Genomic DNA, 16,077 nt, shown 5'->3' on the forward strand with positions numbered 1-16,077 from the left:
AGGCCGCTGCATCAATTGGGCAGATGTCTCCACAAGGCATCTCGAGCATGCTTAGCATGAGGATGATCGAGAGGCACCGAGGAATCTCCCCTCCCCAGTATCATCTCACCCAATCTACCGAGGAGGAGGCCTACGAGGACATTCCTGATGATGTCCCCCTACAGCACGAGGACCAACCGACTCAGCCACCACCGCCCTCTCGTCCAGTTCATGCGAAAGCTTCATATGCTGACATCTCTGAGCGCCTCACCCGATTCGAGCATCAGTGTTTTCAACGATTTGACAACATTGATGCTACTTTACAGCAAATTTGTCAGCATCTCCACATCTCATCGCCAGTCCCACCTCGCGAACCATTCAGTGATAAAGATGTTTAGAAATATTTATTTTATTATTTTATGTTTTTAATTTTTATTCAAACTACTTTTTATTTTTTTATTTTTTTAGCAAATTTAGAATTTTATTATAAATTTCGGTTATTTCTTTTCGAGTACTTATTCTTCCTAAAAGCTCCTGATTTTATCACAGTTATATAGAGCTCTTAAGCTCATTATCACAGAGGAACTAAAACTCCAACGGGAAAGGTTCTCCATGACTGCCATGTCCTGCTCGACCACGACCATAGCTACCACTAAATATAATATTCTTCTAGCGCAGGACTTATGGCCTAATGAACCTCTACGACCGCCGGAGTATCCTCCTCCACTTTCAAACCGATCACTCTCAAAAACTCTAGTTTGAGGAATTCATCATACGGGAAGTTTCACTTCTCTCCCTATATTATTTTTATACTCCAATATCTATCTTTGTACATTGAGGGCAATGTACATCTTAAGTGTGGGCGTATTTATTTCATTATCAGAAAAATCCAATAATAATTATCTTGTTCTCTTGAAAAAACTCTCATATCATATTTAGGATAAATTTTCATTAATTTATGATTTTGATTGATATATCTTGAATTAAAACATAGGGATTTATGCATTGATTATTTAAACTTTAAGACAATAGAGAGTCAAGCATGATGAGTTGATTTTTAAGAATTCAAAATCTTAGGCTGTTTCCCCAAGTGTATGTATTACTTTGAATTGGAATTCACGAGTCTAAACATCAAAAAGCCATAATTTTTGTGAGATTTTTGAGCCTTTTGAGCATCTATTCATCCTTTCATGCCCACTTTTATTATTGCTTTGAGTGCGTCAGTATTGAATTGTTATTCTAGAACTTGCTTGATTATGCATGTCGAGACCAAACCATTTGATTTGATATATCAAAATGATTAAGGCACTTAGGATTAACCCACTCATGCCATGAAAAGCCTACCTCCACGATTAACCCCTAGTAAACCCCCTTAAGCCTAACAAACCATTTCTTGTATTACCCTTAATATTAACCTTTAATCTATTATTGTTAAAATCCCCTAAATTAATCCTTATTTTTGTCGAGATTTAAGTTGAATGGATTGCCTAGCTATGTTTTTTTCTTGATATTTAGTCTATATTATTTAACTTGTTCTTAAAAAAAAACACAACAACAACAACAACTATGTATGCATATTTGTAATTTCATATTCTGAGAGAAGCTCTGTTGTACACAAGTGAAGATTAACTCTTTTTCTAGTTAGGCAACTTTTCAATTCAATCTCGATTCTAACCCTTTCTTTCAGCTTGTGACCACACCCTCTAACCAAGCCTCATTACAACCCTCTAAAGACCTTTTGATTGATGTATCATCTTAAATTAAAATGGTGGAGATTTGATTTTCATGCAAGCCTATGGTAATGACTTTCCATTATTGAATATTGAGTGCTTCCTTTATTGTCTTTAAAACACCTTGAGTGATTTGAGTGAATCTTTAGTGAGGATGTAAAACTCTCTGATATTCTGAATTAAAGGTAATTACTTAGACGAGGGAAGACACCTATGTTTTTGAAATAAAATGCTCAACTTGGAATGATTGAAACTTTTATGTTCTTTTAGTTAAATTTTCAATGCATGACATACGGATTAATTTGAGATATTATTGATAGAAATTATAAGTTGAGAAGGATTTATTTTGATTATGAGTTAAGAATTTTGCTTGAGGACAAGCAAATGCTTAAGTGTGGGGGTATTTGATAAACCGTAAATTATACACTTTTTTACCCCATGTTTAATGCATTTTATGGATGATTTCTCATTAGAATTGGTGAATTCAATGCTTCAAATGCTTTAATTTTATGTTTTATACTCAGGAGAGCATAGGAGAGCGAAAGGAACGAGAAACAAGCCAAAAACAGAGAAAATGGACCAAAGTATGAAACCAACACGGCCTGGACCTCCTCACACGGGCAGACTACACGGCCGTGTCAATCTGGTAGAATTGGAGCATGACGCCCATAGGCATGGCACACGGGCGTGTCCCTGTCGAGCCCAAGTTAAGTCCAATTCAGAAAAGGCCACTTTTGAGGGCTTCTAGGCATTCCAAAGCCTATAAATACACCCTAGAAGAGGAGAAAAAGAGAGACGGAGAAGGGGGTAAGGAATTACTCAAAGGAAGCCGATTGATCCATCTTAGAAGCCAGATTCATCATCAAGACTAAAGATCTCTCCCCAATTTCCCTTCAGGAGTTTTGGGTTTTCTTTATGTTTTGTATTCTTTATTCTTCTGAGATGTTTTCTTATTTAATTATGAACTAAATCCCCTAAATACCTAAGGGGAATGAAACCTAAGATGAATCTTGTTATTATTTTCTGAATCGTATGATAAATATTTAACTTGTTCTTAATTATGTGTTCTTAATTCTTGTTTTGATATCCTAGGATACAGATTCAAGACATGCTCTTATTCAGAGGAGGAATAGACCCTGTCTAAGAGTACTTTTGTCATAATTAAGCGGAGTTGATTGCACGCCTAGAAATAGGGTGACAAGATTTTATCGGATTAGGGTGAAACCTAATAAGGGGATCCATAGATCGAGTTAATGCAACCCTAGAGTGTTAATTAGAGAAAAGTCTCGGTTATTCAATCTAGGGATTAGATGTTATTAGTCCTGAATAGGGATAATAACACAACTTAAAAATCTCTACGGAACAAGTTGAATGAATAAATCGTCCAATTCGGAGCCAGAATAACAAGTAAATTCTAGGTGGATTTTTCCTTAGGTATTGTCTCAAGTCAATCGATTTTCCCAAAAGAAATTCCCCAATTCTTTTCTCTGTGCATTCTTAGTTTAGATAATTAGTTAATTAAAACAAATAAAACCCCTTTTATTCTTAGGCTAGATAATAAAAAGATAGTTATTACTAGTACTTTTGGTTCCCTTGGGTGTGATATCCCAGTCTTGCCATTACTATACTATTGTTCGATAGGTGCGCTGGCCTTTTCGTCGTGATAATAGTTAGTCTAGGTTTGAACTTCATTATAAATATTTATTACTTGTTACTAATCACGCGATCAAAGGTTTAGGATAATCATTCATAGTGTGTGAAGCAGGATTTTGATTAACCGCAATTACAAGAGGTAGCTGATTGTCTTGGTTTTCAGCCATCTCTTCGGTTGGGGGTTGAGTATCGTCTTCTTGCTCGTTCTCTATGTATCTTAAGCTTCACCTTATTTCTCTTTGGTTTCTGCGAACTGTGCGATCGATTTCTTCGTCAAAAAGTAATGGTCCTGACGGGTTTCTTCTAATCATAAACTATAAAAACCTGCCAAGAGAAAGAAAAAGTAAACTAGTAAATAATAATAAAATAAAAATTAAATTGCAAGAAAAATAAATGGCTAAAGTAATAAAAATTGAGCATTCCTAATATCTTAGTTCCTCGACAACGGCGTCAAAAACTTGATCGCGTGATTTCGTGATAGGTTTTAAATATTCATAATTAATCGTTCTTGAAACTAACTATTATCGCGATGTAGACAAGTGTACCTATCAAACAGTAGTATAGTTTTAGCAAGACCGGATTATTAAACCCAAAGGAACTAAAAGTACTAGTAATGACTGTCTTCTTATTATCTAGCCTAAGAATAAAGATGTTTTGTTTTAACTAACTAATTATCTAAACTAAGAACTCATAGAGAAAAGAATTGGGGAATTGTTTTCGGGAAAATCGATTGACTTGAGACAATACTTAAGGAAAAATCCACCTAGACTGTACTTGTTATTCTGGCTCCAAATCGGACGATTTATTCATTTAACTTGTTCCGTAGAGATCCCTAAGTTATGTTATTATCCCTATTCAAGACTAATAACGTCTAATACCTAGATTGAATAATTGAGATTTTTCTCTAATCAACACCCTAGGGTTGCATTAACTAAATCAATGGATCCCCTTATTAGGTTTCACCTTAATCCGGCAAAATCTTGTCCCCCTATGTCTACGCGCGCAAACAACCCCGCTTAATTTTGATAAATGTACTCTTAAACAGGGTCTATTGCTCCTCCGAATAAGAGTTTATCTTGAATCAGTGTCCTGGGATATCAAAACAAGAATTAAGAACACATAATTAAGAACAAGTTAAATATTTATCATACAATTTAGAAAATAATAACAAGATTCGTCTTAGGTTTCATTCCCCTTAGGTATTTAGGGGATTTAGTTCATAATTAAATAAGAAAACATCTCAGAATAATAAAGAATACAAAACATAAAGAAAAACCCAAAACTCCTAAAAGGGAAATTGAGGAGAGATCTTTAATCTTGATGATGAATCCGACTTCTGAGATGGATCAATCAGCTTCCTTCGTGTAATTCGTTCCTTCCTCCCTGTGTGCCCCATTTTCTTCCTCTTCTAGGGTGTATTTATAAGCTTTGGAATGCCTAAGAGACCTCAAAATTAGCCTTTGCCGAATTCAACTCAACTTGGGCTCGGCAGGGACACGCCCGTGTGACACTCTCGTGTGCGATTACTTCAGGCCATGCTCGAGCCTACCAAATTGACACGACCGTGTGGTCTACCCGTATGAAGAGGTCCAGGCCGTGTTGATTTCGTACTTTGGCCCATTTTCTCCATTTTTGGCCCGTTTCTCGTTCCTTTCGTTCTCCTATGCTCTCCTAAGTATAAAACATGAAATTAAAGCATTAGGAGCATCAAATTCACCAATTCTAATGGGAAATCATCCATAAAATGCGTTAAACATGGGGTAAAAATATGTATAAATTATGGTTTATCAGTAAGTTCTTCTTTTCTTTTTTAATTTCAGTTCTCAGCTTTTATTTTGTTACATTTTACATCGATCGAGAGCAGAATTTTATTGATAATTACCCGAGGTATTGTGTTCTAAACTTGATCTTTATCCCTTTTATCATTTGGGTTTGTGGTTAATTTACTTTAATTTGAAAAATAGCATGAAAAAAAAAACAATGTGCCGCTCAAGAACCTAGCAATATCAGTGCCAACCACTTCTATAACTCGGAAGTTGAAAGGTTTTTTTTCTTCAAATTAGTCGACGTTCATTTATACAAGAACGTGGGTTCGATCCCACCATGTCTGCTTGCAATGAGATATGAGATTTGGCACGATCCCCTCATTGGAACAATTTTTTTCCAACCCCAACCGAACTTCTAGTTGACGCTCTCGTTTATGAGTTTTATGCCTTCCTAAAATATAGGGAGAATCACAAGCAATATGGTAAGGCAATCACCCATGTTACAATCCGGAGCAAAGAGGTGTCGATTACAGGTCGAGAGATTTGTTGATACTATGATGCCCTATATTATACCCATGTTCACCTAGAGACCTTAGACTTATTTAAGTTTGAGGATTTTAATATGGAGGGTGTTATTGACTATTTGACAGAGGGGTGTAGCGAGTGGACTTGCCAAGCCAATTTCGAGGTGCCTTTGAAATTCAACACAACTATCATGTTCCCAATGTCCAAGATGTGGATGTAATTGATTTGCACCCGTTTGGCGCCAACCCATAATGCTTTGACGTTACCACCTATCAAGCGATTATGTTTTACTCTATATTACAGAACAATAAAAGTTGCATTTGCCACTAGATCTATGAGAAAATGCTAAAATGCATTTGACACCGAAAGTAAAGTATGTACTTTTCTCATTTAATTACCGCTCAATGCCGTCGAGCCAGTGTTCCTATGTCCCCAATCGAGCCATTCACAAGACCTACAAAGAGCTTGGTTGGGGGCAATATATATGGCCAATTCATCGAGCTCCAACGTAAACAAAATCTAGAATAACAACAAACTAAACATAGGAACAACACCCAATGGTTGATGAAGAGGAGAGGTAAAGCACACACATTAAAGATGACGGGACTCACAAATATGCCTATTTTGGAGTGGCAAACCCAATAGATGTAACACATGGGAGACATCCTAATTCGTATTGTGGAATAGAATAGATGGTCCAGACTAGCACCACTCCCAAACATGTTTGAGATGTTCCCACCGCCATGCGAGGAGGGTTGTAACGCCCCAAATTTTGGGCCTAGTAGTATTAGGTCTTGAGCATCGGAACAATTAGGAGGCATAAATGTTTAATTTTGCAAGAAAGTGACATAAAGGTGTATCTACTTCAGTGGTTAAGTGTCCAGAGAGGTGTTGGAGAAGTCCTAAGTTAAAGCCTTGGCTTGTACAAAAGTTTTGTTTTTAAAGGAATATGCACTGTCTCTAGGCAGTAGGCTTTTAAAAAAATACGGGTAAAACATGACAGAAAAGGCCTGCTGGTCTAGAGGGCAAGTGGCGTGTTATCTATGCCAGAGGATTGAGGTTCGGATCCTGGTGAATGCAGCGAAGTGTTTTAATTTGCTACTGTACCATGGGAGTGTTGTGGTTTGACCGAAATACTGAAGTGGTTGAGGGGAAATTTGAATTGATTTGTTAAGGGGTTGGTTTAAGTGATTTGAAGAGAGATTTAGGGAGGAAAATTAGGGGAATTTGAATGGAATGAGGAGTGTGTGCCGAATTAGAATTCTGGCTTCTCAGAATTCGACTTTAAGTAGTCTTTTACTCTCTAGCTTGGTTGCTTGAAACACATTGGCTCTTTTCTTTCTTGGAGGCCGATTTGTGCTAAAAGTGTAGGCAGTATCTTTTTGTTTTTGTGTTATGATCGATAGAAATTATAAGTTGAGAAGAATTTATTTTGATTATGAGTTGAGGATTTTGCTTGACGACAAGCAAATGCTTAATTGTGGGGGTATTTGATAAATCATAATTTATATATATATTTTTACCCCATGCTTAACACATTTTATGAATGATTTTTCCTTGAAATTGGTGAATTCGATGCTCCTAATGCCTTAATTTCATGTTTTATACTTAGGCGAGCATAGGAGATGTTACACCCTTCGTCCGTATCCCTCGCCGGAACAGGGTTCGACGTGCTACCAGATTTAAACTCAACCATTTATATAAAACCAGGCCAAAAATTTTTGATCAATTTTAAACTTTTCATACACGCGTATATTATCCTTTAATCGGGCTTACAAAGCCCCAAAACATTCATGAGGTATTATTAAATATTTACCAATATCTTAGTCTTGTATCATTTACTTACTCAACAATGAATCACAATTCAAATTCTAAATATACATGCTATAAACCACATCACAGGAGATAATAACATACAAGCATATGAATAATCAAACTACCTTAATAACAAGCCAAAGTCTTTGGCTTAATCACAATATTACATACTCAACTTTACAACCCTATACATGCCATAGACTCGAAACACTAAGATTTACTTATGCCGATAGCGTAAACACAACTATATGATAATATCTCTGACGGCCTCCAACCCGAGTTAACTTTGCAACCCTAGGGAATATGGGAAAGAAAAGGGAAGTAAGTTTTACGCTTAGTAAGTTCATAAGAAAACAATAAGCTACTCATTAACAAGTTTTATCAATGTTTACAACATAATCACAAATTCACTACAAGTTGTCTTCCTGAGCAACAGTCACTAAACTATTTATAACTGGAGCTACGAAACTCCAAATAAATTGCCATTAATTTTTCCTGAAAATAGACTCATATATCTTCTATCCATAAAATTTTCATAATTTTTGGTTTGGCCAATCAATAACAGATTTTTCTTAAAGTTTCCCCTGTTTCACTGTTTGACTAATCTGACCACTCTTCACTACGAATCAAATTTCTCATTGTACAGAATTCAAAATATGTTCTCATTGATTTCATTTGAAACTAGACTCATTAAGGAGTATAAATGTATAAATTTTATCTTATAACCATTTTTTTACAAATTATAATGATTTTCTAAAAACAGAATAGGGGACCCCGAAGTCATTTGACTCATTCCCACGCCACTTCAAATATCTCATTATCAGCAATTCTTTTGCTTACACGGTTTCTTTTATAAGAAACTAGACTCATTAAGATTTAATTACATTATTTATTCAGCTTCTAACTCAACTCTCACAATTTATGGTGATTTTCCAAAATCACATTACTGCTGCTGTTCCAAGCAGATTTATTACAAATTTTCTCTTTCACACATTCTTTGCATTCATATTATTTAAACATGTATATCACCAATCAATTTCATCATATATCTATAATTTCACTTAAGCATAATCTCAATACAATACATCAATGATTCGCACACAACCGTTCAAATTAGTAATTATAAGATGGTTCCACACGTAGACCACCCTTATCGATAATTTACGATAGTTTTACCCTTACTCACATTTATGACATGGGCATTTAAATACTTCAATGTCAACTTTAATTCAACCGAATTCAACCATTGTACCATTTCATAACCACAGTTACTTTCGTCATTCATATCTAAATGGTATTTCACATAATCATATAACCTTTCACCATGACCGAATACACACATACACATATGACATCTTCATCTATGCTTCTCATTTCACATTCATGATTCAATTCCAATCGATCTAACATGTATAAGTATATATCACATACCTAGCCAACTTAATGTATTGAACAAATTCAATTGCTGATTTAACACAAGGTCTCATAGTCTTAGACTTTTATCAAATCACCAGCATTTAGCCTGCTAGGTTTTAAACCCGAATTCATCACCGGCACGAAGCCTGCTAGACTTTAAGTCTGAACTCATTCACTGGCATTTCGCCTGCTAGGCTTGAAGCCTGATATCATTTCACAGGCATTATAGCCTACTAGGCCCGAAGCCCGATATTATCTCACCGGCATTAAGCCTGCTAGGCCCGAAGCCCATAATATTATTCACCAGCTTAAAGCTTGCTAGGCCGAGGCCCGAATATCACATTTTGATAAACAATTCACCTGTTATTTCATACTTTCATGACTTATACTTCAATTGGATATACCAAATCAATATCATTTAAATCATAGCCATCATTCAATCATAAATTACATACAAAAATTCTCATAACTATTCACATGCGTACCTTATTACGAATTAATAACAATTTAACTCATACTTGGCTTTACACTCATTTTTAACTTGTTCAATAACACATCAATTCTTAGTCACGAAAAATGATACCAGCATGTAGCCTGCTAGAATTATAACCTGAATCATATCACCGGCAATATGCCTGCTAGGTTTTTAGCCCAATGTTACAATCATTCACTACTTAGCTCATTGCTAAGATTACACATAGTATGAGTCATAACACAACTACTTTGATACACATCAATTTCATCAATCCTTTCATTCGAAAATACCTTCGGCACCTTGTCTCAATGTCTATTTCAATTCAAAAAGTATAGCCACATTCGGCTCAATTTATTTATTCAAACACACATGCAGCACATTATATTTCTATGTCCATTTCGGATTAATAATTTAGCCACATTTGGCTCTAATCATTTCTCCAAACATATACCCATCACATTATATTTATACATCTATAGAATCAAGCATTTTACCTTACTATGTTTATTTAAATTCTAAGCATACCGAATAGAATTTAAATTACTTAAGAACTTACCTCGACAACTTCGTACAATAATGTCGACTACTAGGCTAACTTTGCCTTTCCCGATCCAAATCTCAGTTCTTAGGGTCTTTAGATTGAATTCAAGTAAAGCAACTATTTAATCGATCAATTGATCCACTTAACATTACCCCAAAGATTATATTATATATATATATATATATATAAAAAATAACGCAACTTAAAATTAATTCGCATAACAGCCCCCTTTATAGAATTCGGACATTAACAATTAAGCCTTAACATCCTTAACATGTAATTACTCAACATTCTATCTATTTCACTTCATTCGAATATTCCTTAGTATTTTCAAGTCCTTACAAATTAATCTAAGTTCATGCAAAATAACAAGAACCAAATTTGTCAAAGATACTCTTAACCGAATGCCATCTCTTCACATACAAGTCCCTCCAACTCATTATTTTACCATTTAGTCACTTATAATTATAGATTCATAAATTTCTCTTCTTAATTAAGACAAACAACCAAATTTGATTCAATTTCCTCTATGACCGAATGCACATACCTCAACCGAAATCAAAATTTCAACATGGGCTTTAACACTAAGTAAACAAGGATCACACATCTATTAAAAATTAACAAAAACTACATGAAATTTACCTTAAATTTTTAGCTTACTACATTTCTGAAATCCTCAAAGCATATTTCTTCTTTCTTTCTCAAACATTCGGCAACAACAAGGCAAGGATGTATGGCTTTCTTTTCTTTTATTAATTTCTTATGTTTATTATAAAACATTTAATAATTATATTCCTTATATGTATAAAATGCATATACTACAAATCATCATCATCATGGCTAGCCACTAACTTTAAATTGGACAATTTGACATGCAAGTCCTCCTTTTTAATAAGCCATGCATTATTCGGTCACCTCATTTCTTCCTAACACATTCTTCAATTTTATCACATAAGTCTTTTTTCATAATTTCACATTCAAATGACAAAATTTAGACATGATACTTTTACACATGATACTTCACATATAATAAATATAGAAAAGAGCGTTTAAATAATTTTGTGACTCAGTTTTGTGGTCCTGAAACCACTTCCCGACTAGGGTCAAATTAGAGCTGTCACAGGAGAGCTAAAGGAACGAGAAATGGGCCAAAAATAGAGGAAATGGGCCAACGTACGAAATCAACATGGCCTGGACCTCCTCACACGGGCAGACCACACGGCCGTGTCAATTTGGCAAAATCGAAGCACGACTCACATGGGTGGACCACACGCCTGTGCCTATTTAACAGGCTTGACCACGGCCTTGAGCAATCGTACACGGGCGTGTCACATGGGCGTGTCTCTGCCGAGCCCAAGTTTAGTCCAATTCAGAAAAGGCCAATTTTGAGGGTTTTTTAGGCATTCCAAAGCCTATAAATACACCCTAGAGGAGGAGAAAAAGGGACACATAGAGAGGGAAGCAGGGAACTACTCAAGGAAAGCTGATTGATCCATCTCAGAAGTTAGATTCATCATCAAGACTGAAGATCTCCCCTCAATTTCCCTTCAGGAGTTTTGGGTTTTTCTTTATGTTTTGTATTCATTATTCTCCTAAGATGTTTTCCTTTTTAGTTATGAACTAAATCCCCTAAATACCTAAGGGGAATGAAACCTAAGACGAATCTTGTTATTATTTTCTAAATTGTATGATAAATATTTGGCTTGTTCTTAATTATGTGTTCTTAATTCTTGACCTGATATTCCATGATATTGATTCAAGTTAAGCTCTTATTCAGAAGAGGAATAGACACTGTCTAAAGAGTACATTTGTCATAATTAAGCGGAGTTGGTTGCGCGCCTAGAGATAGGGTGACAAGATTTTTTCGGATTAGGGTGAAACCTAATAAGGGGATCCATAGATCGAGTTAATGCAACCCTAGGGAGTTAATTAGAAAGAGATTTCAATTATTCAACCTAGGGTTACACGTTGTTAGTCTCGAGAGGGATAATAATATAACTTAGGGATTTTTATGGATCTAGTCAAATGAATAAATCGTCCGATTCAGAGTTAAATAACAAGTGAAGTCTAGGTGGATTTTTCCTTAGATATTGTCTTAATTCAATCGTTTTTCCAAAAGTAATTCCCCAATTCTATTTTCTGTGAATTCTTAGTTTAGTTAATTAGTTAGTTAAAACAAACCCCATTATTCTAATGGTTCAACAATCCGATTTTGCCAAAGCTATACTATTGTTCAATAGGTACACTTGTCTTCATCGTGATAATAGTTAGTTTCAAGAACGATTAATTATAAATTTATAAAACATATCACACAAAATCACGATCAAGTTTTTGGCGTCGTTGCCGGGGAACTAAGATATTAGGAGCACTCAATTTTTATTACTTTAGCCATTACTTTTTCTTGCAAGATAATTCTATTTTATTTTTATTATTATTTATTAATTTACTTTTCTTTCTCTTGGCAGGTTTTTATAATTTATGACTAGAAGAAACCCGTCAGGACCATAACTTTTTGACGAAGAAATCGATCGCACAATTCGCAGAAGCCAAAGAGAAATAAGGCGAAGCTTAAGATACATAGAGAACGAGATAGAGGATGATATTCAAACCCCAACCGAGGAGATGGCTGAAAACCAAGAAAATCAGCTACCTCCTACAATTGTTGTTAATCAGAATCCTACTCCGCGCACTATGTGTGATTATGCTAAACCTAATTTAATAGTAACTGAGTCAAGTATAGCTAGACCTGCTATTGCTGCAAACAATTTTGAACTGAAACCTAACACAATTCAAATGATACAACAGTTTGTTCAGTTTGATGGTTTGCAAGACGAGGATCCCAACGGTCACTTGGCAAATTTCCTAGAATTTTGCAATACATTTAAAATCAATGGCGTTTCTGATGATGCCATCCGTCTTTGGTTGTTTCCCTTTTCGTTAAGGAATAAGGCTAAACAGTGGTTGAACTCATTACCACGAGCGTCAATCACTACTTGGGAACAAATGACCGAAAAATTTTTATTAAAATATTTTCCACCAGCTAAAACAGCCAAATTACGTAATGAAATCTCTTCTTTTGTGCAGATGGATTTAGAAATACTCTACGATGCATGGGAGAGATACAAGGACCTTTTGAGAAGGTGCCCTCACCATGGGTTACCGCTTTGGATACAGGTTCAAACGTTCCATAATGGCCTGAATCCTTCGACTCGGTAGATGATTGATGCAGCTGCTGGAGGAACTATCAATAATAAAACACTTGAGGCGGCTTACGAATTTATTGAGGAGATGTCACAGAATAACTATCAGTGGTAGGTTATGAGAACAAAGCTGACGAAAGCAGCCAGTGTTTTCAACCTCGACGCGGTTACTATACTATCTAATCAAGTAGAACTCTTGAATAAGAAAATTGATGGTTTTCTTAGTTCTTCATAAGTTCACCCAGTAATGCAGTGCATAGAAAATGGAGGTGGATCGACCAATTCAAAATACTCACTTTATGGCCACAACATGGAGAACGAGCAGTTAAATTATATAGGTAATAATCCTTGATCTCAAAACAATCCTTATAGCAATACTTACAACGCAGGTTGGAGGAATCACCCAAATTTTTCATGGGGAGGCCAAGGAAATTAGAAACCACCACCCCCTCAAGGCTTTCATCAACCACCATACCAGCAGGAGAAAAAGCTGAACCTTGAGGAGATGCTAACCAAATTCACCTCGGTGTCAGAGACTCATTTTTAGAATATCGAGACGGCACTAAAAAATCAACAAGCATCGTTCCAAGGGCTTGAAACTCAAATTGGACAGCTGGCTAAGATGATTTCAGAAAGAGCACCAGGAAATCTACCTAGTAACACCGAACCCAATCCAAAAGTACATGTAAAAGCAGTTACACTGAGGAGTAGGAAAGTGTTAGCTGAATCGGAAAAGAAGCCACAACAAGAAACGGACAGAAGCAAAGGAGAGGAGGTAAAACCCAAAAGCAATGACAATCCAATGCCGAAGGAATATAAACCACCAATTCCCTACCCAGAAAAGTTGAAGAAAGACCGTACGGATGCACAATTTGGTAAATTCCTTGAACTTTTTAAACAACTGCATATTAACTTACCTTCTGTTGAAGCTATATCACAGATGCCTACATACGCAAAATTTTTAAAAGAGCTCCTAACAAGCAAAAGGAAGTTTGAAGACTTATCTACAGTGGAACTTAACGAGGAATGCTCGGCTATACTCCAAAATAAACTACCAACCAAACTAAAAGATCTAGGAAGTTTTACTATACCCTGCTTAATTGGTAGTTTTAACGTTGATAAGGCACTAATTGATTTAGGTGCTAGCATTAATTTGATGGCATATAAAATGTTTAAACAACTTGGTCTTGGGGAACCTAAACCCACTAGGATGAGTATTCAACTAGCTGATAAATCTGTTAAATATCCTAGGGGTATTATAGAGGACATACTTGTAAAAGTAAATAAATTTATATTCCCTATTGACTTCGTTGTGCTTGATATGGATGAAGATGTTGAAGTGCCTTTAATCTTAAGGCGTCCATTTTTAGCCACTGCTAGGGCTATCATTGATGTAGGTGATGGTAAAATGGTACTTAGAGTAGGTGACGAAGAAATAATTTTTAAAATTTATGATGCCATGAGATTTTCTAGGGAGCAGGATGACTCATGTTATTTTATTGACTCTATTGATCATGCTGCTCAAGATTCTTTTCAGGAAATCATACATAAGGACACGTTGGAACTATGCCATGCCTAATGAGAGAAGATAGATGACGAGGATTCTGAGACAGGTAAAATAAAAGCTAAACTAAACTTCAATGAATCTTCCCAAAGACAAGCAAAATATGAGGACATTAAAGGGAACGATGATTTTAAGCAAAAACCCTCTATTGAAGAACCTCCCAAACTGGAACTCAAACAATTACCAAATCACTTGGAATACGCATTCCTTAGAAATAATTCTACATTACCAGTTATTATTGCGTCTAACTTGCAACCCATGGAGAAAGAGGAATTAATCCAAGTATTAAAAGAACATAAAAAGGCCATAGCTTGGAAAATTTCTGACATTAAAGGGATCAGCCCTGCTTTTTGCGCCCACAAAATTTTAATGGAAGATGAATATAAACCATGTGTGAAAGCTCAAAGACGGCTGAGCGCCAACATGAAGGAAGTTGTTAAAGTTGAGGTAATTAAACTTCTAGATGCTGGAATTATTTATCCTATTTCTGACAGTTCTTGGGTAAGTCCAGTGCAGGTTGTTCCTAAGAAAGGAGGCATGATTGTGGTAGCCAATGAGAAGAATGAACTTGTAATGCCCCGCACCCGAGACCGTTGCCGGAGTCGAACACGAGGTGTTAACGGACTTAATTCATTACTTAAACAGTTCATACAATTCATTTTAAAATTTCCAGACAAGCTGGCTAACTGCATCACAGTCGCTTTAAGAACCATATCTCGAGTTCCGAAACTTGAAATCCAATTCCGTAAATTTTTCCTGAAACTAGGCTCATATATCTATCTAGTAATTTTTTTATATAATTTTTGGTTGGGCCAATTAGTACAGTTTATTAGTTAAAGTCTCCCCTGTTTCAAGGTTCGACTACTCTGACCTCTGTGTACTACGAATCATATATCTCCCTGTACAGAGCTTCAATGACTATTCCGTTTGTCTCTAATAAAACTAGACTCAATAATGAATCTGTACATATAAAGCATGACTTCTAATTATCTTTTTAAAATTTATGGTGAATTTACAAAGTCAGAACAGGGGATCCAGAAATTGCTCTGGCCCTGTTTCACAAAAATTTAAACATCTCATAAAATATAGCTCATATACCTGTTTCGCTTCTTCCATATGAAAATAAACTCATCAAGATTCGATTACATAACTTATTCATTATTTAATTCCATTTCTATTATTTTTAGTGATTTTTCAAATTCATGTCTATAACACCCAAAATATACACACCTTTATACACAAGTAAAGCATATAAAAAAATTCCAATTAACATAATAAGGTCGAATATTATATACACATGCCTTAGTATATATTATAAGTGAACATCAAATTATACCATGTATAAGTCTTGATTTTTACTTAACATGCACATGGCCAACCTTAACTTAATTAACATCCAATAAAAACATATAG

The 16,077-nt window shown here is 35.5% G+C and overlaps 1 non-coding gene across 1 annotated transcript; it reads right to left on the reverse strand.

The window, feature by feature from the left end:
- Positions 1 to 12,951: 12,951 nt before the first annotated feature.
- On the reverse strand, positions 12,952 to 13,058 carry LOC128292244 (small nucleolar RNA R71). The gene has a single exon (XR_008282228.1). It is a non-coding gene; the product is annotated as a small nucleolar RNA R71 (small nucleolar RNA).
- Between the last annotated feature and the right edge of the window lie 3,019 nt (positions 13,059 to 16,077).

This window comes from Gossypium arboreum, chromosome 4 (genome assembly GCF_025698485.1).
Source record: "Gossypium arboreum isolate Shixiya-1 chromosome 4, ASM2569848v2, whole genome shotgun sequence".
Classification (NCBI taxonomy): Eukaryota; Viridiplantae; Streptophyta; class Magnoliopsida; order Malvales; family Malvaceae; genus Gossypium; species Gossypium arboreum.